The 25,480-nt window shown below is 34.8% G+C and overlaps 1 non-coding gene and 1 pseudogene across 1 annotated transcript; one reads left to right on the plus strand and one right to left on the minus strand.

Annotated features, from left to right (window-relative positions):
- Window positions 1-439: 439 nt before the first annotated feature.
- Window positions 440-23,180, minus strand: LOC119258500 (60S ribosomal protein L6-like; annotated as a pseudogene).
- LOC119260080 (U4 spliceosomal RNA) lies at window positions 2,497-2,640 on the plus strand. The gene has a single exon (XR_005128697.1). It is a non-coding gene; the product is annotated as a U4 spliceosomal RNA (small nuclear RNA).
- Window positions 23,181-25,480: the final 2,300 nt, after the last annotated feature.

A 25,480-nucleotide genomic window follows, 5' to 3' on the forward strand; every position in this document is an offset into this window, starting at 1 on the left:
CGATACATTTTATCTTCAAACAGAATGCTAGGAATGAACGTCATGCTCTTTCTTAAAAAAGCAAACCTAGTTTCAAGGCTGGAAAGATTTATAAACATATTTAATTAGCTGATATCAATAAACTTGATTTTCAAGGTTCTGGGCCTTCAGCAAACCAATTGATAGTGACACAAGGTAATATAAATTGACTGAAGTATCCTCATAGCAATCCAAATGTACAGTAATTTGGCATATACATAATCTACAACAGTTTGTTTTTTAAAGTTTTTTTTTATAAAGTACATTTAATTTCAGGGAAAAATTTAAAAGTTAGATGTTTCTTTTAATATTTCTTTTGTAATAATTCAAAATTTGGGGTAGTCTTAAAGCTAGTGATTTTTTTTAGTTAGGTTTTCCTTTTAATGGATCAGTTTTTTAATTCGATTCTTTGTAAAAAAAATTAGAACACCAATTTGTAATGTAAATTCCATTTCTGAGAGCAAAAACAGAGCAAGGAAGCCCTGGACCTGAGGCATAGCTTTGATTGTTGGCAGAATTTGCCAGTCCACAGCTTTCTGATGGACCTTGTGCTGCTCTGTAATCTGTTTCTCCTTCTGTGTTGGAGATCTCACCTTTCTGATGTTAGGACTTACATAGCTTCTTCTGTTTGTTTCTTTATTTACTTTTTTATATTTACTTCCATGTTTGTTTATTGAAGTAAAGTTGATTTACATCATTGTATTTGTTTTAGGGTTTACAGATTCAAATATCTACAAATATATGTTTTCACATCATTCCACCACCAATGCCCTAATAATCCTTCACCATGCTCCACTGGGCCCCCTCAAAACATACCCAATAACAAATCCTTGACATTTGATGGCAAAATTGAAGTAAACTTCAATAAGATATTTGGGGAATTTCACACCAATAGCATCTATTTTGGTGGAGATAGTGATGGGAAATTACTGGTGTCTGCTGCACAGATGAATTCTACTGAGGAAAAGAGGTCCAGTCCCACTTAGCAGCTACTGCTCACCCGCCTTATGAAAACCAGCTGCTGGCCCCGATGGCATCCAGTTATGATGATCAGAATGGCCCCCTGGTAGTGCTAGCTCATAGATTTCTCATATGATCACTGGCTTCCCCGCACCCCGCCCCGCTGTGGCTCAAGAGCTTTTGAGACTCAACCTTCAGTAGGAGTATATCTGGCATTTTGCAAAGTGCTACCACTCCCGTACTGCCGTTCTTGTCATCACCAACTGGTTTTGTGATGGTAGCAAGAGCCATTGCCTTTTTCTTTGCAGGTCTGGATTTAGCTGTGAAATACTTCCTCTTCTGTGTGGCCTTGGAATCCATAGCAGATCAGGAATATTGGACAATTCCTCTAACTAGGACATGCTTTGGGCTTCAGTGGGGCTCCCCCTTCTTAGGTGGTTTGGTTTTGGAGTTATCTTTATCTTAACCTTGCCAAAGCTTCAGTTTTCTTGGCTTCTCTTTAGTAACTGGTTTCTCAACTTTTTCACCTGCCATCATGCAAGGTGGGAAATTCAAATTAGATTCTTTAAGGGAATGATACATCAATATCCTCTCTGAAAACTGAACTGTCTCTCCAATTTTGATGAATTCTATCTCAATATGCATACAGGAGTATAGTTTATGTCTTCCTCTCCCTCTTCTCCTCCTTTCTTTTAAGTTCTTACTTTCCAACTTCAATTCTTTCCTTTTTCTTCACTAAACAGCTACTGTAGGACAAGCATTGTTCAAGGGTTCAAGGATACATAGTGATCACTACATGGCCCTGGACCTTAAGAAGCATGTAGGAAATGTGTCACTTCAAACATACTCTGTTTATAAAGTAAAACTACAAAATAATGCATATGTCTATTATTTATTTTTCCCACATATCCCCAACTTCTTGAACCTAGCTACTCTTCTTTCTGATGTTATTCTGATTTAAATGAGTTACTACTATAACAGTTGTGACATGTTATTTTTCTAATATGGTATTATATTAATTTTCTAGGACTGTTATAAGAAAAAAGTACAAACTGCGTGGGTGAAAACAGCAGAAATTTATTCTCTCAAGGTTCTAGATACTAGAAGCCAAAATAAAGGCATCAGCAGGGCCATACCTCCTCTGAGGTTTTGGTAAAATACTCTTTGCTTCTGCCTAACTTCTGAATGCAGTAGTTAATCCTTGCTATTCCTTGGTTTGCACATACTTATCTCCAGTTCTTGCTCTTTTGTCAAGTTCTTCACACTATGTCTCTCTTTTCCTCTTGTCACGATGGATTAGGAGCCCACTCTATTCCAATATAATACCAATTTAACTAATTTTATCTCTTGAATATTATAGCATTATCCCCGAATCAGGCCATATTCTCAGTTTCCAGGGTTAAAATTTCAACATGTCATTTTGGAAAACATAATCCAACTTAAAATAGACTGAGATTCTAGCTGAGTGGCTTTATCAAAATTATGGCAATTAAAGTTCACGTTTGATTTTATAACCGGAGGTTTGCGCAGTGGCAGTATCGTAGCCAATGAGGTTTATCCGAGGCGCGATTATTGCTAATTGATTTTATAACCGGATTTGGAAACATTATTTTGTCCTGTCTGGATTTAACTTGCTTCCTAAATAGGATTATTTTAATAAATGAATGTACTTAGTTTATACATCTGCCCTACCTTGTAGTTTCTGACTTTTAGATAAAAAATATTTAGTTGCTTTGGTGTCAATATGCAACTGTTAAATCTAGAGTTAATTTGATTTCAAAATAGAAATGTTGAGCTAGAAGAGAAGTTAACAACATTAGAACAACCCTTTCTCCAAATACATCATTCCAGAATTCTGATCATCACAACGACCTGTAGCCCTCTGTAGTTCAGATGCTATGCAGTTAGAGGGAGAGGCATACATCGAATATTCTACATGTGACAGCATGTCATATATTATTTAATTTAATCCTACTACCTCCCAAGGAGGGAGTCAGCATGGCCCCTATTTCTGAGATGAGGAAACAGTCTGAGACATTTTAATTGCTCTGGGAACACAGCTACTAAGGAGCCAATGATGAATTGAACAAATGAAGTATGTACCTACCTGCCTGGAAAGTATAGAACTACTGTGCCTTTTACGGTATTTACTACCTTTCAAATAGCATAGACACAAAATATAAAGTAGCTGTAAATATATTAATTTAAACACATGATAGGTGAATAGCAAGAAGAAAAATAATATTAGAAGCCCCCAGTATAGATTGTGTCCTAACTTTTCCACTTCTCATCTAAACTATTCAAGAGGTGGGTCTCGCTGGTGGCGCAGCGGTTGAGCGCTGGGTTGCAAAACTGCCCGCAGCCTCTGTAGCGCCGGTTCGATTCCTGGCTGCTCCCTAGCCACCGGAGGAGGGTCCCACATGGCACGCAGACCTCTCCTGCCACCCGCTGCTCCCCTCAGCAGTGTACTTCGGTTCTTCTGCCTGCTCTGCTCCCCGTTCTGGCTCTGGTGAATTCTCTCACCCTCCCGCACTTCTGACTGTACCCAGCGCTTGTATAAATAAATAAATAAATTTTTTTATATATATAAATAAATTAACTATTCAAGAGGAAGGAGAAGGAAGGGCTAAATTATAATGCCTCAGTATAAAAAGATTACATAAAATTTAAGGTGTGTTTTCTACACTAAGATTTTAAGTTAAAAATTGAAAGACATGGACAGTCTCTAATTTAGTTTACTAAATAAGGGTAGTCAAAAAAAATCAAGCTTAAATCAAAATTTTTTCCTTTCTTTCATGCTTCTGCAGTAAAGGATAAAAAAAGTTTTCTTTGCTCATTTGTATAACTAATTCATAAGTAAGGTAGGGTTTCTGTATGGATGTATGTTCTACTAACAAGGTGTGGTGGGTTTTTATCTTCCTATTTAATTAATATTCAGTTTTGAAGAGTGGAAATCAGCTTACTTATTTTAAGTAAAAATAAAGGGCAAGGCTGTTTGTAACTAATTGCTAATTGGGCAATTACTTTATCATGTGGCACTGGTAAAAACCATTACTTGAGGTTTTGAGCAACTTCTGATTTTAACTTAATAATCATTTGAATTGAAATTATTTAGTAAATTAAACATTTCTTTACCAGACACTCTTTATACTTCAAGTAATTTCTAATTATGCTACCTAATGTAGTAATTATATCATTTGAAATTAGCCAGAGTATTAAGTCTCATTTAAAAGAATAACAAAATGTGGTGATGTTGTTTTCATTAAAAAAGAATCTATAGAAAGTACAAGCATTAAAAATACTTGCCCAAGTGTGCGTCGATTTCTAGTTCGTGGAGAAAAAATTCAGAAGAATCTTACCCTTACCTCTGTCTGGTGCTGATTCATAACAAATTAACCAGAAGGTCATCGGGGATCAACAATTCAGTCCTAACTACCTTACTCTCACTTCCATTTCCTCATTCCTGCACTGCTGGCTTCTTGCAGAATCAGAGTTAGAAAGACTGACCTAGGCACCCAGTTTGATCTGTCGAGTCTTCTGTCTGGAACCTTTGGAAACGGTCCAATTGCTAGAGCAAGGGATCAAAAACCTGCCAGGACTCATCAAATCTGATTTTAGTGTAGAAGAAACTATTGCAATTTTGCTAGAGCTCTTCCTAATTATTAAAACTTTTCAGCAAATAGAGATATACTAGGGCAAACTACACTTATGCAGCCCTGAACAAAAGGCATCTAAAAATGGAGAGAACTTTCAACCAATTTCTTCTGCTAAAGAAAATGTTGTATTAGTCTGCAGAGAAAATTGGCCATCACTACTCCTTCAAGTCCCTCTCCTGTAAGTGCTGCCAGTTCATTTAGCTCATCAGCCAAAGCTGAATTAGAAGCCACCATCATTTCTGCTCTCACTTGTGCTTTTTCCAATACCATTACTACAAAGCAGTACTGTCTGCTGGGATGTGCACTAGACTTGGCAAAAAGATTCTTAGATTGTTGTCCCCATTAACCAAAACTGACTCATTTTGTGAATTTAGATTTTTTTTGTCTCTGAAATGATGTGTTCTATTTTTAATAACAAAGTATACCTATTAAAATTTTAATAGACTATATTATACCATCCTGAAATTTCCACTTATATTAAGAAAAACCCTCTCTTATAGATCCTCAAATATCATAGCCCTAACTAATATGTAGAACATCTCTAAAGGATAAATTAAAAAAGGATCAAACTATATTCTCAATAATCTTCTCAATTGAAGTAAAGAGATTAAGAGGAGACACATAATAATGTCTTAATTACTACATAATGTATAGAAAGATCTGGTGCCTCCATATCTATGATAAATATTAGGATAAAAGCTTTAAGAAGGATTCACCTAGCAAATAAAGACAATAAGCATGGGAGCCTGATTAGCTACCCTTCTGAAGATGTGTTAGATTGCTTTTGTAAAATTATAACTTTTACTATGCTTTCAGCCACTTCAGATTTTATATTTAAAATCATTTGACCCAAATGATTATGGTTTACCATTTGGTGATTATTGGCAGTAAAATTCACTTTTGTTTTCTATTTGGCCCTAATATATTTATAATCAATGAATTAATTCAAAAGTAGTTGACAATATGCCTAAACTGTCCCAGCCATTTCTACCAGTATGCTCTGGTTTACCAATAGAACACATTTCTCCTTTCATTCTAATTAAGAAAAATAATCAAAAATACAAACACAGAAAGATTCATATTGTGGAATTATGTTGAGAACCACTGAGGAAACACATCAGAATAATGTGAGAGTATGTCTGCAACAAAAGACTAGTTTCAATGATGTTCTCAGGAAAAGGTTTTTTTTTTATTTTATATATATTTTACATCATTCTTCCTTTTAGTACAGTGTATGTTTTCTCCTCTCAGGCATAGTACCCATATAATTCCCCTACCAATTTACCCGTGCACCATCGCCATAGTCCCTTGTGCTCTTCCCTCCCTGTTTTTAATCCGTCTCCCTCCCCCCTCCCCTGCTGATTTATAGTTGCCTTTGAATTTCATTTTTTAATTTATGATATATTTTTTCTTGATCCCTTATTTGATTCCTTTACATTCCTCCTAGATATTAAACCATGCTATATTTTTATTTTTCTTTCTGGCTTATTTCACTGAGCATATTCCCTTTCAGCTCCATGCATGTTGCTGTGAATGGCATTAGTTTATTTTTTTTGATTGCTGAGTAATATTCCATTGTGTATATGTACCACGTCTTCTTGATCCAGTCATGTATTTTTGGGCATTGGTTGTTCATATCTTACCTATTGTAAACAGTGCTGCAATAAACATAGAGGTGCAGGTATCCTTACAACTCTCCAGAATGTATGGGACACAACACAAGCAGTTATAAAAGGTAAATTTTGAACCAATACCTGACAGAGAGTCATGCAAAGATCTGAGAGAAGCATTTGATGCAAGGGAAAAAGAAAGGCAATCAGACAGACAAAAATGAACTTGTGATGTTCAAAAGAATGCATGTAGGTAAGGCTGAGTGAGTAAAGAGTGAGGTAGATGAGGAAGTGAGAGAGGTAGAGAGAGGACACAAGTGTGGAATAAGTAGAAGCAAATAATATTCCTGAATTCAGTCCAGACTTTACGTTCTGTTAGATTCAAAGGGAAAAGTTGTAGTCTTTCTTTTGTAAGAGCTTTTGTTTCCGTCTCCCGCAATAAAAGCAGCAGTTAGTTTCCATGTATCTTAACATATGAAAAAGCATTCTTCTTTTGCTTTCATTCTTAGCTAAAGTTTGAGTAAAATAAGTAAACAAAAACCCTTCCAATTTCTGGAAATTAATGTCTGGAGAGGCAGGAAAATAATGGCCTGATGTAAAGACCTTAGAATAGTCAGTCTACTCGAAGGGTGATGTCAAGAGTCGGGGACCTACTGGCTTACGTGTGGGTAGTTATATGTTTGGCTGGCAACAAGTCCTTTTGTATGTGTTTTGTAGTTTGCAAGAAATACAAAATTGTGTTTTAATTTTAGTTATTCCCAAAATGGGAATAAATAGAATAGCAAAAGTTCACTTATTTGGGCATTGTTATCAGAGACACAAGTGAAAAATTGGATTCAATTTCTGTGTTTTTTATTAACTCCCTTTCTTATGTTTTTATTTAACCCCGTGAACAGTGCTGTGGCATTTGAAATAAACATTGAGAGGAGGAAAACAAACAAAAAAATTGAAGAAAACTTATTGATGCATTATTCTTAGAGCATTTATTCTTAGAGCATTTCAAATATTAAGGTCAGATAGTAATACAATGATTGATATTTTAAGGGGGATCATACTTGATAGGAAATGAGGACCCAAAAAATTTAAGAATTTTATTTTGCATTTTTAGGTGCCACTCCCTTAATCCTACATAAGTTCCTAGATGTAGGATAGATTCACCTCTGCTGTACCTTTAGAGATTTTTTGATCATTAGTTATCTGTCTTTTTTTTTTTCGTTCTATTATGATTTCTCACTGCTGCACCACAGCAATACTGAGAAAGGAAAAAAAAAAAAAAACTGAAACTGCTCTTATCTCTGGAGCACAGATAAAGGAAAGGCAGCCACTTTGCTCCTCAGACTCCCAACTCAATCTGCCAATTTGCAGAAGTGGGTTGGTTACCAGTTTCATTGCTAATGATGAGATCAGAAGATGCCATAGTTGCTCTCACTGCAGCAAGCAATAGCTATCCTCCTGTCAAGGATGTGGTTTTCTTGAATTTTTCTAAAGGATGATCTGTTAGTACTACTGCTAAATGCCAATATCAGAGAAGAAGTTTTAAAAACCGTGGGGACCATTTCTTTTCCACTACCCAGAAAGCAGCAAGTCCACCCATCTACAATCAAAACAAAAAAAAAATTAGACGGGATAAATTTAGAGGCATATTGAAGTGAGCAAATCCTGTAGTAGTGGAGACCATATCTGCAAACTCCAGAAATATTCTTATACCAAAAAATGCCATATGTGTCATAGTACTCCAGAGCTGTGAAAGGTCTCCTGTGATGCCTCTGTGTCTCCTTTCCAGGAAACCTGGAATTATAAAAGAAAAGGTCACCCTGAGTGAATAAACTCATAGGAAGAGAGACGTTTTCATATTTTCTGAAAAAGCTACCATAAATTTTCTCTCCCCCACTTGTCTGAATCCTCTGCAAACTCCATTTTGATTTCTTAAGTCATTTAGATTAAGTAATCAACAAACAGTGACCTGAAGTTAAGTAAGGTGCAATGTAACATAAACAAGTGATTCCTGCAATGTGGAGATGACTGGAGATTTCCCTGTGGCCATGTGCATAGAGCAACGGTGAGGCTGGTGGACCCTGGCCCAACATCTTCTTTTAAGAACATCAGAATGAAGCAGAATGTGCTCTATTATTTTAGTAGGATTTTCCTTAATAGAAGCAGAAAAATTCTCAAAGCATCTCCAACCACACTAAGAATATATACACTGAAGTGTCAATATACTTCCAGACCTTGATCTTAGGGACAACTTCCATAGCAAGAAACAATGAAGAAATAAAAATACGCAAAACCACAACCACAGCAGCACGATCCAGTGAGGATAGATATATCAACCAATCAATCAAATCAATACACATATAAACACATAACTAAACTAAGTATGTAAGTAGATTGGCCAGCAAGGTGAAGACTGCAGTCCTGAAAAGTTACTCTAAGGTGCTGATGTGCTTACTATGAACAAGAAATCTTCTCTGGAGGTTAAACTTACTCTTCCTTCTGGAATGAGTTTTAATTTTTTGAGATTCTTCATATTGTTTTCCATTGTGACTCCACCAACTTATATTCCCACCAACACTTTACAAAGTTTTCCCATTTCTTCACTTCACCAGCATATGTAATCTCTTGTCTTTTAGATAGTAGCCCTTCTTATGGGTATGAGGTGATGTCATATTGTGGTTGTGATTTACATTTATTGACTTAGTGCATTGATGTACATCTTTTTATCTCTTCAAAATCATCATTCTCGTGTCCTATCTCATTTTTTAAGTTTGTATCAAGATTTCCTTAATTTTGTACCTTTTAAACATTTAGATTTTGTTTTTCATCGATTGCCTTTTATAAACACTTATTCATGTTTTTAGTAAATTTTGTTCTATTTCACTCAGTAATTTATAGAATCAAAAGTAATGTTCAAGACTATAAACATATATTTTTCCTTCAAATTGCCAATATGATTTCCCAATGGTTTATGCCTATTAATTTACATTCTTGACAGAAATATGTCAGCATATTGTAAATATATTCAGTTTAAAATATATTTTTGCTGCATTTATAGATGTTATGATGACTGTTGTCATTTTAATTTTTCAGTAGCATAAAAAGAGAAATTAAAAAAGAAAAATGTGTTTCCAGAGTATCTTATAATTAGGTAACATTCAAAACAATATCTATTTCATCTACCTGTTTATAAATAGCTCAGAGATGATTAATGACTCTCTGATGATCCAATATACATAAAATTTTGAAATGCTATTTATATTTTCAGTTAAGGAATAAAAATGAATTTGTTACTTTATTATTAGAATTTCTCAAAGAGAATAGTGTATATCAACTAAAATATCTCTTTAGAACATAGTTAGAATACTAGATGGATGGACTATATTTGCAAAAGTTGATAACGTAAAGTTTCTTCATGCCTATAGTTAAAAAAATCAAAATCTTATTAAATAGAAAAAGAATCAATAAAAATGTAAGAAAAGTTCATGAAATTGGATGAAAATCAAAGATTATCTTTTGTAACCAGTACTTGATGAACAATTTATTGAAAACAGTTAACTGAAAATTAGGATATAAAAAGGAAAAGTATAAAACTAGTTAAAGAATAAATACAGACATTTCTACCCTGAAACTTAGCATCTTTCAAAGATGACATGAGGTTTTTACTCGAGCTGTCTGTGGTAGCTACAACGTGAGTTCCAAATATCAGGCACAATGTAAGTCACTTACAGTCAGAAATCAATTTCTTTAAGGGGTCTCTGGAACGAATCCAAATTCAATTTGAAAATTAAAGAGTTTCATGGTCATGATAACAGCAGACAACAGAACGGGGGTAGAAGAAATAGTGTTGTTGCACTGATTGACCCATATTGAAAAGGCAGCATGCAAGTCATAATTCTACAAGGAACAGACATTGATCACAAGCACAAGTTCTTATAAGCAAAGTAAAAGCATGCCTTGTTACACTTTGTGTTTCTTTCCTTTTCTTTTTTTTTTTTTTTCTTTTGGCTGTTCTTTCTCCAAGAGCAGGTCAATAATGATACAAATTTTTCTTTAAGAAATAGGGTGTCATTCTCTCCCTGGTGACTGGCCTTTTCAAAAGTATTCAAGTCAATGAAATCTGTGTACCTGAAAATCATGCAGAAGGAAAACAGCAACTCTCCATACTGAGTTGGTTAGACAGACATATTACAGCATTTATATAATGAAGATATTATGTTTTATATGTAATATATGATGTATACATATCACATATGATTGTTAAATGAACATATGTGTGTATGTGTGTATTTATAGTCATTTATCAGCACATTGTTAGCAACTATGTCTAGTATGGGAAATGATATAAAAGTATTTATATTGTATATGTGTGTGTGTTTAAACACACTTATCTTCAGTCCTCCAGTATGTTAAAATGTACACATATTTTCTTCTATGCATACATACACACATTTTAAAGAAAAAATGAGTTATGTGCAAAATTATACTTATTTCCCTGAATTAAATCATTTTTATAGATTAATATTAAAGCACACAAAACTATCCCAACCTAACGTTTTACATTTGAATAGAAAAATGATCACTTTTCTTCAATATTTGATAAGCTGCTCAAGGCTGAAAAAGGTACAGTAAAGTCTAAATGATTCCAAAAAAGAAAAGCGTAAGTCACTATTGGTGTTTTATGGAACATCTTCTAAATATAACTGGACTAGCAAATCCTTCTATTTCCACAGTGTTCAAGAAAAAAGAGAGCTAATTCAATTGCCATAGAAACTAGAACCTTGACATGGAATTGGAGATTATCTATGAGTCAGTAAATAATAAAATACTAATAGATCAGGTAAAAGTAATTGAATGAGGACATGGAAAAATCAGACTACTAATAAAAGTCTTGAACTACACTTAGACAATCTTTTTGGCTTCTTACGAAAGTTATATGTTAAAAGTAACACCTGCATCATTCATGATTAAACTACAGACATTGAAATGGAGATCATTTGTTGCTCCCCATTCATGAGTTGTGTGTGTGCATGAGTGAGAGACAGAGAGAGAGAGAGAGAAACATTCTGCTGTTTCACATCAGAATCAGTGGGGGAAAGAAAAAGCCAGTGTTTAAAGAAATTATTTTCCATTTATGTCTTTGTATTTACTAACTATTCACTACCAGACAGAGTACCCAAAGCTTCAAAGAATGTTTAAGTGAAATAAAAATTTATAGTTTAATTAAGAAGACATTTTGTATATTTTTGCCACTATTTTTTTGATACCATTTAGTTGAATCTTTCATTCACTGTTGATTTTTGACTTTTTGGAAAGATGAAATATTCCTAGTACTTGGTACTACTGTTCTATTGCCTTACTGTTATTCAGTTTCCTTCCATTTGAAATTCAAATTCCATTTGAAATTATTTTCCTATTTATATCCTTAAGTAATCATTTCTTAGCTTTTGGCACATAACTCATCTTTATGGATAATTTTCACATGTAGTTAACATATTTATCTTTGATTATACATCTACTGCCTTTCTGAATTTTTTTTCAGGTCATTTTCATATGCATAGAACATATTGTATAGTAGTTTATAATTCATCGATATTGTGAGATTATTGTCTTTATATATCACATGAATCATAAGGTGATTGTCCTTCTTAGAAACTTTATGTTTGTTAATATATTACATTACAAATGTTAGCAGAATCATCACACATTTTCTTCAGGGCTTTGAGAACATCACATTAATAGGTTGCTTTCTCTCTGTAAAAAAGAACTCCATCATGACATTGTCCTATTGTCTCATTATACATGTCACTGCTCTACTTCCATCTTAATATGGAGATCTTAATATAAAGTCAGTTGGATTTTTTTTTGTAATTTTTTTTTAGATTTATTTATTTATTTATACAAGCACTGGGTACAGTCAGAAGTGCGGGAGGGTGAGAGAATTCACCAGAGCCAGAGCAGGGAACAGAACAGGCAGACTGACGAAATACACTGCTGAGGGGGAGCAGCAGGCGGCAGGAGAGGTCTGCGCGCCATGTGGGACCCTCGCCCAGCGGCCGGGGATAGAATTGGCGCTGCAGAGGCTGCAGGCAGCTTCATAACCCAGCGCTCAATGGCTGCGCCACCGGGGAGGCCCAAGTCAGTTGGACCTTAATATAAAGTCAGTGGGACTCATAGGAGAGTCAAAACTTTTATAGGGACACAGAGGCGATGAATAAGTATAGAGAGTAAGCATAACACAGGAATACCTAGACAATATCTAGATTGAAGATGCTTTATAAACAGACCAAGCAGATGAACGCTTTCTTAAGGAAAGACTAGTACACATCCAAAACTGGGCTAAATGACTGTTTGTTAATAATCCACTAAATATCTTTCCTGCTTTCCTCTGTTAGCTTTGTGGGAAATGAGGTGTTCTTACCCTCTGTACAAGTACAGATTTCAACTACATTACCACATCATCACAAAGTTTTCTTGTATTTAAAGAGAATAGAGAATTACAAATGTAAGACTGACCCTTGAAAGCGGACCATAGATCTAAGACACACAGGGGAGAGGGTGGTGGACAGGGAGGGGGGAGAGTAGAGTGGAGGAGGAGAGCTCTGTGGAGTGTGGTGGAGGACTGTGGGCACTTGGGTGGTGGGAGAACTATGGTGACCACACTTGATGGGAGACATCCCATACTCTGAAAAAATAAAGATGTTTAATAAATAAATACATAAAAAAGAATAGAAAATGCTTGTGTGGATTTGAATAATGTTAGTATAGAAAAAAGTAGATTCAAAAACTGTATGCATTATTCAGCCAAAAAATAAAATGATTAATAAAATAATAAAATGTTCAACATGAAGTTTGCTTTCAGGATTGATGTTAATTATTTGAACATTGACCAAGAAATATTTTCCACATGTGCATTAATCTTAAAGTTGACAACAATATAACACTGTTGGTGTTATAATAAGACTCAGGTTACTTTGTTCAACCAGGAAATATGCATTACAAATCCTTTGCTCTGGGTACAGAGCAGAGAAGGAATCCCCAGTTCATTATTCCATCAATTCTCCAATCTTATGATTTCTTATTCTTCTCAGTAGTTTTCAATTTGGAGATATATATATATATATATATATATATATATATATTCGAAATATATATATTTCGGTCTTTTCCTTACATGCTTTATTTTTGTTCTCTCAGTATGAGAATTGTGAAGTGCCCTCAAGGTACATATCCACCTTTAGTTATTCAATTCAATTTCATTATGTTTGTAGATTTCACTCTAGAAATAATAAAGTCTGCAGCATGTGGTGGAACAATAAACTTTGCACCTTCTGGTGCACTCGGAGGCATGAATGTGACTATGCCTGTTTTACTGTCTTAAACAGCTACAGCTTTCAATTCCAAGTTACCAGATTTAAATTCTAAATGTTGTGTGGTGAAAAAATGGGACTACCCTGAACTGAAACTATATACTAAGTGTCTACACTTGGAAATGACAAAAGTAGATTTATATGGCATTGTTGGAAGAACATGCTCTAAGTAAAATTGCATTCATCATTTCATACTTTCATCACTACCTACAAACATTTTCTTTCTATCAATGCCATACTCAGCCAAATGGCAGGGTATTGACCCTTGAATTGAAAATTTTCTGGAAGGCAAAACATTCCTTGCAAGTACTTCAGAAAGCAGCAACAGAATTTGACATATATAATTGCCAGAAGTGACCAATTTTTCTTTGCATGTGGAGACCAATAAGAAGGTATGCATTTTCTAGTGTCATATTTTTCAAAAACCATTAATAATCACATAGAGCATTTTGTAAGCTCCAGTGGAAAAGAGAGATTAATAACATGGAGTCATGGAGTCAATCAGCCTACTTTCTAAAGGAAGGGGGAAGCATATAGGCATAAGCTTACAACCCCATAATGCTTACTAAAATAGACCTGTATGTATACACAGTGAGAATGGAGAGAAGTGTATAATTGCTTTTGACAAGTATGAACGTCACAGAGAGATGATAGCTCTGCTTAAAGCAGAACAATGCTAAACATGAAAGGTAAAGAAATGAGAAGGATTTCACGGCATGTAGAAAGTAGTATGGAGTGACAACTGTCGTGACAGTGTTCTACTTCAGTACTAGCTCATCTGTCTTTGTTATTCCCTTGCTGCCTTTAAATTGTAAGGCTAAGGCCTCCCTGGTGGCACAAGGGCTTAAGCACCACACTATGAAGCAATCCACAGCCTCTGCAGCACGAGTTCGATCCCCAGCTGGCCAGAGAGAAACCCACATGGTGCAGCAGACCTCTCCTGACTTGCCTGCTGCTCCCCTCAGCAGTGTATTTCAGTCATTCTGCCTGATCTGTTCCCCGCTCCGTCTCTGGTGAATCCTCTCACCCCCTGCGTCTCTGGCCTGTACCCCAGCTCTTGTATGCATAAATAAATAAATCTTAAAAAAAATTGTAAGGCTAGAAGGTAAATGAATTTATCAGAATAGAGGGAATAGGGTTGGGGAGGATAGATAATGTTGTGGTACTAGAATTTGAACAGATTTTTTTTTTTTAGTGCAAAGCACAGAGGACTATAAAGAAATATGACAAAAATATTTTAAATAAAAATAACCATAATTTATCATAAATTTTCTTTCAAGTCCTTTACATGTGTTTATATTTATTGTATACATTTTATATATAATTATATAATTTTATGATCCAAGACACAATTTAATTTCTTTGATACTTAAGAGAAAGCACACATATGTCACAGATCACATATGTCACATATCACATACACGATTCTGTAATAAAATCTAATTTAATATTGTGCAAGGGAAGTTCTAACTGTACTCAGACCATGGGTCCAAAAGAAAACAGTTGTATTTATGCTCTTCCTTGGTTTTCTAATTTCAGTCAATAAAATTTATCCGGCACACAAGGAAAATTTGCAGTATAAATAACAACAGAGAAAATAAATGTATGTTAATCTTAATAAAACTATTTTTTCTTTTTTTCCTCTAAGAGAAATCAGTGAGAGTATAGTAACAGAATTTTGTCTATGAATTGGACATAAAAAACAGAAAATTCTTTCCCTACCTGGAAACTAGCTATCTGTTCTTAAGTCCTTTAAGTCCTTTTCTTTTTCACATCAAGAGGCTGGCAATTGGGTAATGCATTCAATCTTGCACTTCTTATGTGCCTACTATACCTATTTATGTCGAGTTATAATTGTGTGTTCAAAACAATGCCAATAATTCTAGAATGTAATGGAACTAGACCAAAGGATTTGGTTCAAAGTAAGTGATTTTAGACTCATCATCTCAAGCATTTCTTCTAAGTAATTTTCACTGGGAAAAAGATCATTTGCTATAGCACATACCTTGTGTTGCTGATCCAAATGCACAGCATAACTTTCCTGATACTTAAGGAAAAACAATATATAGCACTGTGTGCATATGGAAAAAGTTTATGAACTGATTTTGTGGTTTATTACCTTCTAGTCTTCTCTTCCCATATTATGCGTTGATTCAATGTGGAAAGGATGAATAACACTTATTCTGATAGATGTGGATTTATCTATAATATCAATTTGCAGTATTATAATTATAACATACAATATACAATAATATATATAAATTCTGCCCTAACTCATTCAATATTACTTGGTATCTCATTAACTCAATAAAATTAAAATAAACCTTTACCCAATTTAAATATTAAGCACAACAATTCTTAAAGCAATTAAAACATATAGATTAATAATATATACTGAGCTTATTTCTGGAACTGTAAATGACATCTAGTTAGTACACAAAAGTATGGCAGGGAGAAAACATGGTGGAAAATAAAAAAGCTGGATTTTTCATCATTATAAGTGATAACTAGAAAGAAAAACTGTATTGACATTCCCAATGTTACTTTCAATAGGTTAGTAATTCTTTCTTAAGAAATTTCTTATTTAGAGAAACTTCAGATTTATAGGAAAGTTAAAGGATTTCATGGATACTTTCTATACAATCCTTACCCAGTTTTAATTCTCTCTATAATTATGATTTTTCATTTCTGAGGGTCCTTTGTCAAAACTAAAAGAACAATATAAGTACGTTACATTAGCTCATCTCCAGACTTTATTTAGATTTCAGTTTTCCCATTTATGTCTCTTGGATCCAGTGTGGAAAGCTGCATTGCATTTTGCCATCATGTGTCTTTAGAGTCCACTAAAGTTTTATGAGATTTTCTCAGGCTTTTCTTAATTTTCTTAAAATGACCTTGACAGTGTTGAAGAGTATTTGTCAAGTACTTTGAAGAATATCCCTACATTTGGTTGTGTGATGCTTATTCTTTGGTTAGACTGCAGCTTCAACATTGAGGAATCATACCACAGAGTTGAGTGCCTTCTCCATCACGTCATATGGTGGCATCATACTATCACCACTGATGATAAACCTGGGTCACAAAGTTTTGGTCATGCCCACCAGACTTCACCATTACAAGGTATACGCTGTTATTTGGAAGTGAGATACTATGTCCTGTCAAAAGCTAAGGGGAGAAGAGGGATTTCTAAGCTTGATTTCCTGGAGGACTATCCACATATATTATTTGGAATTCTTCTGTAAGAAGATTTGTCTGTTCCTTATGTATGTATGTAAGTATGTATGTATGCATGAATATAAACTCATGGATGTTTCTTTTAACTGATTTATAATCAAATACTATATTTTTTACTTTTTTATCAATTTTTTCTGCTTTGGTTGATTCCTGTGTCTCTTTGACATGAGCTGATTGTTCAATTTTTGAATATTTTTCTACTTTCTAGCTGTGCCAGACTTGTTTTATGTTCTCCTTGCCTCAGTCTTATATCAAAATTTCTTTAGGTATTCCTGGTTTCTTCAGTCAAGACATAATTAATAATTAAGCTAGTCCCACCTATATTAAAACATAAAGACATTTGTTTTCTAGGTCTATCCAAATAAACATCACCCTGTATTTATCTGACATCGACTCACAAGTGCTTTAACTATTTCACCATTTTCTGAAAGTAGCTACCTCAGCTAACTTAAAGATTTATTTATTTATTTTTTAAAGAATTATTTATTTATACAAGAACCAGGGTACAGGCCAGATGCGTGGGAGGGTGAGAGGATTCACCAGAGACTGAGCGGGGAACAGAACAGACAGACTGATGAAAAATACTGCTGAGGGGAGCAGTGGGCGAGACAGAACAGGTCTGCCGTGCCAATGTGGGATTCTTGCTGGGCGTGCAGCTGGGATCAAACCTGTGCTGCAGAGGCCGCGGACAGCCTCACAGTACAGCGCTCAACCGCCTGCACCACCAGGGAGGCCCCTGAAGACTTATTTTGACCATTTGTACTTCTTTACATGTATTTTAGTCACCATGGACTAAAGCAATGACTTTACTCTGCACGTCTAAAGCTAGATTTCTATTTAAATCTAATATTCTTCTTCATTTTACATTCTAAGCATAGTCCTCTCAGGTGACTTAAAGGGAAGAAATTATTCAGTAAATATTTGGGTTTTCATAACCTTTGAGGACAAACACACAGTAAAGGCACATACAATGTTTTTATGATTAATGCATGTTCTGTGGCCTCAATATTTGATGGCGTATATGAAAATCCTGCCTTATGATTGGCTGCCAGTACTTTTATGACTCAGGCTATTTCTTTTGCATTTCATTTCAGGACTGTGCAAACGAAAGTCTGAGACAATGCATGTAGCTGATTCATGCCAATCAGCTAGACCAGAGTTCAGATCATAGCTTCACACTCTACAAATTAATGTCCACTCTAATTTTAAATTTGTCTTTCTGATGAAAAAAGTAGAATGACTGTACTACACTATTAAATTCACATTTCATGAAATATCAAGAATCCTTTCAGTCAATATTACTAATCCTCTGAGTAAATATGCCTTGTCTCTCCCTTATAGAAATTGGTATTTCTTTTTATCTGTCCTAATGTCCATAGATGTTTATTATTTATTTCATTTTAGAAATAATCCAGATAAGGCTTTTATGGTTAAGTACCTGTGACAGTCAAAGATCTTAGCTATTATAAATTCAGTTATTAAGTGTTAAATTTACTTTATCAAAATAATGAAAACACATAACATAGAATGTACTTAAAATAGCTGATACTTTTTCATGTCTTAAAGTGTAGGTATAGTTTTCAATCACAAGCATTTATTTCTACAAATTTCAGTAAAATATTGTTTTGTATTTTAAAATAACATTTATTTTAGAGTTTAGAAAATAAATAACATTATAGTGAGAACATGCCTGGGGAAAAAAAATCTCATCAAAGTATAATGCAATCCCATTCTGTAAATAATTTGTGAGGCACAAGCGCAAAGATTCTTGAATCCACTTCATTGGCCCCATTTGAAGAATCACTGATACAGGTATATTCATGTATACCTGTTTCTTTTCTCTTTGAAACTTGCATAAGCAACGTCAATGCAAGCTGTTTTCTAAAGATCAATGTCTCGAATATGTATGATTTCACAAAGCTCTTGGAATTAATCTATGATACTTAACAAATTGAAACCAGAGAATACTGCCCCCATACTAGCTCCCAGAGGGTTTGGAAAACTTGGAAAAACACTTTAATTTATATGACTTCACAATTGCTAGGCTGCTGAGACTCTCCAGTAAGATTTGGTGTTGATGTTTTTGTCTGTGAAACTGGAATTCCATTAGTTGATCAATGAAGGATATTTTCTCTATGCAGACCTCAGGGTAAAATCTGAACAGGATCTCTCTCTGGCCAAAATGCAGCTTCCCAGACGTGTACTACTTTAGATTAGATAGCATAATACAGAGGTGTGAAGGGAGAGGTGAGGGGGAACATTTGCAGAAATTTACCGATAGGCCAGACATTCCCTACAGTCCATTGTCTTTTCTCTGGCATGTGACAATGTGTCTACATGATTTAATTACACTTGGAAGGCACACAAATGGCATTTATTTTTAACGTCTGTTTTCATTCATGCTTAATTGGGCTGATAATAATAAAAAAAAATCTATAGCCAATTAAAGCAAAACGGCCTCTGTTTAATTATTATATTGGGCAGATTAGCTGATTTGTAGAAAATTCTATAACATAAGCATTTTGTGCATATATAGGCTTTGTCAATGACAGGCCAAGGTTTAGAAAGACAGGTTCCTCCTCTGTTCCTGGGAACAAACTCTGGAGATTAGAATTAATGGAGCTAATAAGCCTCAATCACTGTTAGTAGGACAAGCGCTCCTAGGGTCTAGGATAGAGAGCTGGTTCCTAGGCAACCAGTCCCAGTTGTCTTGTAAGCAGTATCCTTGGCATAAAGTTCACTTGTCCAGATATTGGTACCATGGACTCCATAGTGTCTGTGTGTGTGTGTGTATGTGTGTATATGTATATATGTATGTGTGTATGTGTGTATATATATATGTGTATGGTGTAAGAGTATGTGTGTATATATATATATATATATATATATGCACACAGCCATTATTGGGAATAATGAGCAAATGTTAAAGCCCCTTTCATTTTCCCAATATTATTTTTATTTGTATTTGAGGTGATCCAACAGACTGTATTTTACTATTACCTAAAATAATTGAAAGACAAAGGCAAACATATAATTGAGACTTTTTTAAAAGGAAAGAGAGAGAACTAATTAGGATTTTCAAAGTCACCAGACATACTTTCAAGACAGGAAATTTAAGAAACGGAGTCAGAACATGACAGACATTTCAAGATGTAGAGAATAACTGCCATTTTAGGAGGAGGAAACCCTGAGTGAACCCGAAGTGCCTTTCAAACTTCAGTTCACCCCAGGAAAGTAGTGGGTGAAGTAAAATCCCTGGCCTCAAACCAGGATTCCCATTGTGGAGTTTAATTTCCATATGAAAGGATTTTATATTATCCTTTGTGTTCTGACTTTAAGTTTTGGGTGAAGACTCTCTTTGTGTCACTCTTAATATCAGCTGATACATTCTTCAGGTACCTAACAGCAACTGCATTAGCAAAAACCTTGAGTGAACCATAAATGATCTTTTATAGCTTTTTACTACACAAGTTATAACTAGTACAGAAGCTCCATAGTATGAGAGGACTTGGTTTTTTGTGTGTGTGTGTATTTTTTTTTAAGATTTATTTATTTATTTATACAAGCACTGGGTACAGTCAGAAGTGCAGGAGGATGAGAGAATTCACCAGAGCCAGAGCAGGGAGCAGAGCTGGCAGAAGGATGGAAGTACACTGCTGAAGGGAGCAGCAGGAGAGAGGTCTGCGCACCATATGGGACCCTCCCCCAGGAGGCCAGGGATCGAACTGGTGCTGTAGAAGCTGCGGGCAGCTTCGCAACCCAGCCCTCAACTGCTGCGCCACTGGGGGAGGCCCAGAGAGCACTTGGTTTTAAGTAGCCTTTCCCACAAAATATTCCAGAATAAAATGTCAACAGCAGGTTTAGACAAAGGAATATTTGCTTTTGTCAATGGATTAAGAGAGGAGGAATTTGATCTCAAAAAGTGATTTGATAAATTGATCATCTTGAAAAATGTTGCATTTAATTACCCTTTTTTATTCCTTTTCTTAAAAATTAAGCATTGGAAAAGATACAAATGTCTACTTTTGAGCTATCTTATCATTGAAGTGAGCAAAGTATTTACATGCCTTATAAAATAATGTAAAAGGTATTTTAAATAACATAAAAGATATTCAATAAGATACAAGGGTTTTTTGCATAACTAATCTTATTTAGAATTTTTCTATAAAAATAATTTTCTTGGATATTTAAAATATTTTCAAACAATAGTAATAGATAATTCATTTATTCTGACCATATTTTGTCAGTGAACTTGCTCTTTCTTTAGTAAGTTAATTTCTCTTTCTCACTCTCTGTCTCTCTATCTCTGTCTCTCTATCTCTCTGACACACATACACACACACAAGCACCACATTTCTAAAGAAATTCTTGAGTAGTTGCATCTGTCGTATTTCCTTGTCATTAACTTCTGACAATTTCCCAAGTTAAGAATAATCTGTGCGCAAGATTTCATCAAAAGCAGGGTAGATTTCCTTTTTCAACTGTGCAGGGACTCACTCAACAGTTTCTCTATTATTAAACAACTCATGGAGGATATTAATGAGTGCAAAGAGTTGCACAGATGCCATCAAACAAAGTGACCAGAAAGCAAGAAACAATAGAAATGACGGAAGGGAAACAGCCAAGGACAATACATACTTAGATAAATGAGGAGACTAAATGTCACAGGCAGAAAAACAGATGAGAAGGCAGAGAAAGAAACAAATGAGCAATAATACAAAACACACATGGCACAGAGGCATGTCTGAGATAATGAAGGCCAGCTGTATATTTTGAAGACACAACAGGAGGAGAATCTTATACAAAACTTTGAAATGGCTTCAAAATGATTGCTATAAGCACAAAGATAAGAAATAGATTCATTGTCATCACTATCACCAATAGCAAACTTTTAAGGAAGATAATATTAGACGTGGCGCCAGTTATGGTTTGTAAATTGTGCTTGTCACCACCTGCTTTAACAAAAATATGTGTTCCAGTCTAGCAAACAATAATGAATTGTATTCTAATTTAATATGCTGAGCAGGAAAGCAAGAGCACTTTCTAGCTCAAATTGAACTGAAAGCAAAACTACAACTTCACAAGAAGTGACTATGTGGATTTGAAAGCACTTGGTGCTACTCAAGAGGAAATGGACTCTTCATCATTAGAAGCATATTATTACCAACTGAATGAATCCTTGGCAAAGAAGTCAGAGAGGTTAAAAATGAATAATATTAATGATAGCTTCCATTTGCAAATTTTAAGCACTGTGATTAGAGCAGCTGAGTTTTAAGTGACTCACAAATTTGAGAGTCTGATATTGTATATGAGGAAAACTTGTTCTTGTAAGCATCACCAAGTGACAAATGTTATGACAGATCAGTTACATACACTTTACCATTTGCTATTTACAACACCCCTTCCAGGTAGACATTTTTCACCTTCATTTACCAAAAAAGAAATGAAAGTTTAGTGAAATCAAATTATTTGCCCACGTGCACACAGCAGTCATTGTCAGAGCCAGATGTTCTCTGATCTTTGATGGCATATTTAGCCCATTACACTGGTGCCTGCCATGGTAGAATGTTTTTCATTCTGACTTTTTCCATTACTTTTCCTGCCACAGAACCTTCCAATATTCAAAATTCCTTTATAACTTTACACTTTGGAATCATTAGTTCATTTGCGTATCAGGAACTCAACTTAACATTTAACTTGTTAGAAATTCTCAGTTTACACAGTCTGTATATTTCTTCCCTCTTCCGTGAACCATTCTGGCTAAATTTCATCACATCCCAATCCTTCATTAACTGACTTCTTCCAGTTGTTCAATTTGATTTTCCAGAAAGAATGCGTTTGTACAATACCTTTCCCATGGATTGAAATATTTACTTTTTACTATTCCTTTAACTAGCATCTGTACATGAACATCATGTTCTTCCCTTATGCATTTTATTTCTATTGCTTTATTAGCTGATAGAAAACAATGAAATATGGTACAATATATACAAGAAGTTTTGGAAAATGATTTCAATCATTGCTATATACCAGGAAATTCTTTTTTAAAGGTTTAATACGGTAGGATCAGAGGGTACAAATGAAATGATTACCTCATTTGGGATTATCTGGTGAGAAGCATAGATGATATTATAGCACCCTCTTATTCTGTAATCTTTAATGGCAAAATCTTGTTTATCAAGAAGAACTCTGAGCAGCTGCAAACAATTTGCCTTTATTGATTTTACTGCTAAGTCTGACTGACTGCTGCACCCAGTCTCCACAGGCCTGGTCAGAACCACGCCCCCTTCGAGAGCATTTCCATCTAGTGAACCAGACGCATTTGCCAACTCCACCATCTCAATCAAAAGCCTAGTAACCAATTAACTACTCACTTCTGCTGTCGAAAGACATCTTGCCTGTAATTGCAGTAATAGAGCAGGATAATATAGGATCTTAGCATTATTAGCCTTGGTTTAGATAAAAATTTACCTGAATTTCTAAAGGAGGGGATAAGGAGGGGTTGGGAGGAGAGAGAAGAGGGAATGGAAGGGAGAGAGAGAGATTAAATATTAAAACATATGAAAGAGATAAAGACCAATTTAAAGTGTAAATACTATTTGCATGTTAATTCCAAAGCAAGTAAACAAACTGAAAACAAAATTGAGACAGAAAAATTTGAATATGGATTAGATAGTTGAGAGGATTAAAGTTTTGGTTGTGAGAATGGTATTTGGAATATGTGCTTTTTTTTTTTTAAAGATTTATTTATTTATTTATACAAGCACTGGGTACAGTAGAAGCTCTGGAGGGTGAGAGAATTCACCAGAGCCAGAGCAGGGAGCAGAAGAGGCAGACTGATGAAGTACACTGCTGAGGGGAGCAGCGGGAGGCAGAGAGGTGTGGGACCCTCGCGCGGTGCTCGGGATCGAACCAGCACGGCAGAGGCTGCTTCGCAACCCAGCGCTCAACAACTGGGCCACCTGGGAGGCCCTGGAATATGTACTTTTTTAAGAGTTCTAACCTTTTAGAAATATATTATGAAATATTTATGAATGAAATGACAGCATTTATTTTCTAATAATCCATTACTAAGGAGAGAGGCGTTTGGGGTTGAATATAGAGACACAAAGGCATTTATTGTAATATTTTCTTTATCCATGCATGTTATTTAAATTTTCAGTATTAAAAAGGCATTAAACCATAATTTAAACTGTAGCTTTAAGTCAGTTTAGCAGAATATAAAATTACTAATGATAATTGCTGACATTTTTAACACTTAAATGTGTGCTATGCTAAGTAGTTTCCATATATTATTTCATTTAATTCTATAACAGTCATTTTACAAATGATGAAATTATAGCTTAAGGAATTTAAGTAACTTGCCCAACATTATTTACCTGACGACTGGCAGTCAGAATTTCTATACTACCTGATATCATTGCCGTGGATAAGGTATATACTCCTTCATTATTGTTTGGTTTTTGGTTGATAATTGAAATTTCATTTTAAAAATAAAATGTATAAAATCCACATATCATTTGCTTGTTTTCAATTTTTTATTACTAAAAAATTTTATACCCATGAAGCATTTTCATCAATTTTGCCTTATGAATTGTGAACTGATATCAACTCATTGATAACTCTTTAGCATTTTTATTAAATAAAACACCACAAATGACATTGATGGATTCATCAATGTGATGATGAATATGATCACTTTCATAATTGAAAGTTCTACTTTATCTATGGAAGTTATCGAACCATTCTGCACCTCATTTTTCTCATTTAAACAAAACATAAATTGACTTTTATTTTTATTTAAAGAGTTTATTTTTGATAGAAAAACTGGGGTGTAGGCCAGAGGTAAGGGTTGTCAGAGGATTCACCAGAGACAGAGTGGGGAAAAGAACAGGCAGATCTACAGAAATACACTGCTGAGGGGAGCAGTGAGCAAGACAAGAGAGATCCGCTGTGCCACATAGGGGCAAGCTCACTCACATTTGCTATTTCCGTTGTCTGGAGTGTTCATCATTCAACTTCTAGGTACTCCATAGCTCCTCTTTCCTTTTGGTTTCTGTCCAGAGATCCCATTATCAGAGAAGACATATTCTAATACTCTACATAAACAGTGCATCTTTACTCTTTCTCCTTATCTTACTTTGTTTTTTGTTTTTTTATTTTAGCCCTAACAGTTGTCCAAGCAACTCTGGACAAAGTTAAACTGACAACAAAGGCTTTTAAAAAGGCTCTTACAGTAGGGGAAAATAAGAGCACAAGTTGAACCCAATACCTTTGAAACAAAAGACACCAAAAATGAAGGATTAGTACATACTGGAGTGAGGTTGTAATCTTGGCCATCTCTGAAATCTAATTAGCATTACCCCCAGAGGGAAAAGAAACTTCCACTTACCATCGCAACATAAGGGAGTTTTACAATTTTCAGCAAGGTGCCCTCAAGTACTAGGTTCATATATTTTCACAGAAACTGGGAGATGGGGAGGTAGTAAATTGACAGGATTTTTTTTATGAACTTATATCTCAAAGGAACAGAAAAATAATTTACAATTATAAATGTTTAAAGTTAATGTTCTAGGAAAAGGGAGGTGGGAATGGGTGCACCTAGAATTAAATAAAAAGCTGTGTAAAATTTACTCAA

This window comes from Talpa occidentalis, unplaced genomic scaffold (assembly GCF_014898055.3).
Source record: "Talpa occidentalis isolate TD23 unplaced genomic scaffold, MPIMG_talOcc4v2.1 talOcc4.5, whole genome shotgun sequence".
NCBI classification, from domain to species: domain Eukaryota; kingdom Metazoa; phylum Chordata; class Mammalia; order Eulipotyphla; family Talpidae; genus Talpa; species Talpa occidentalis.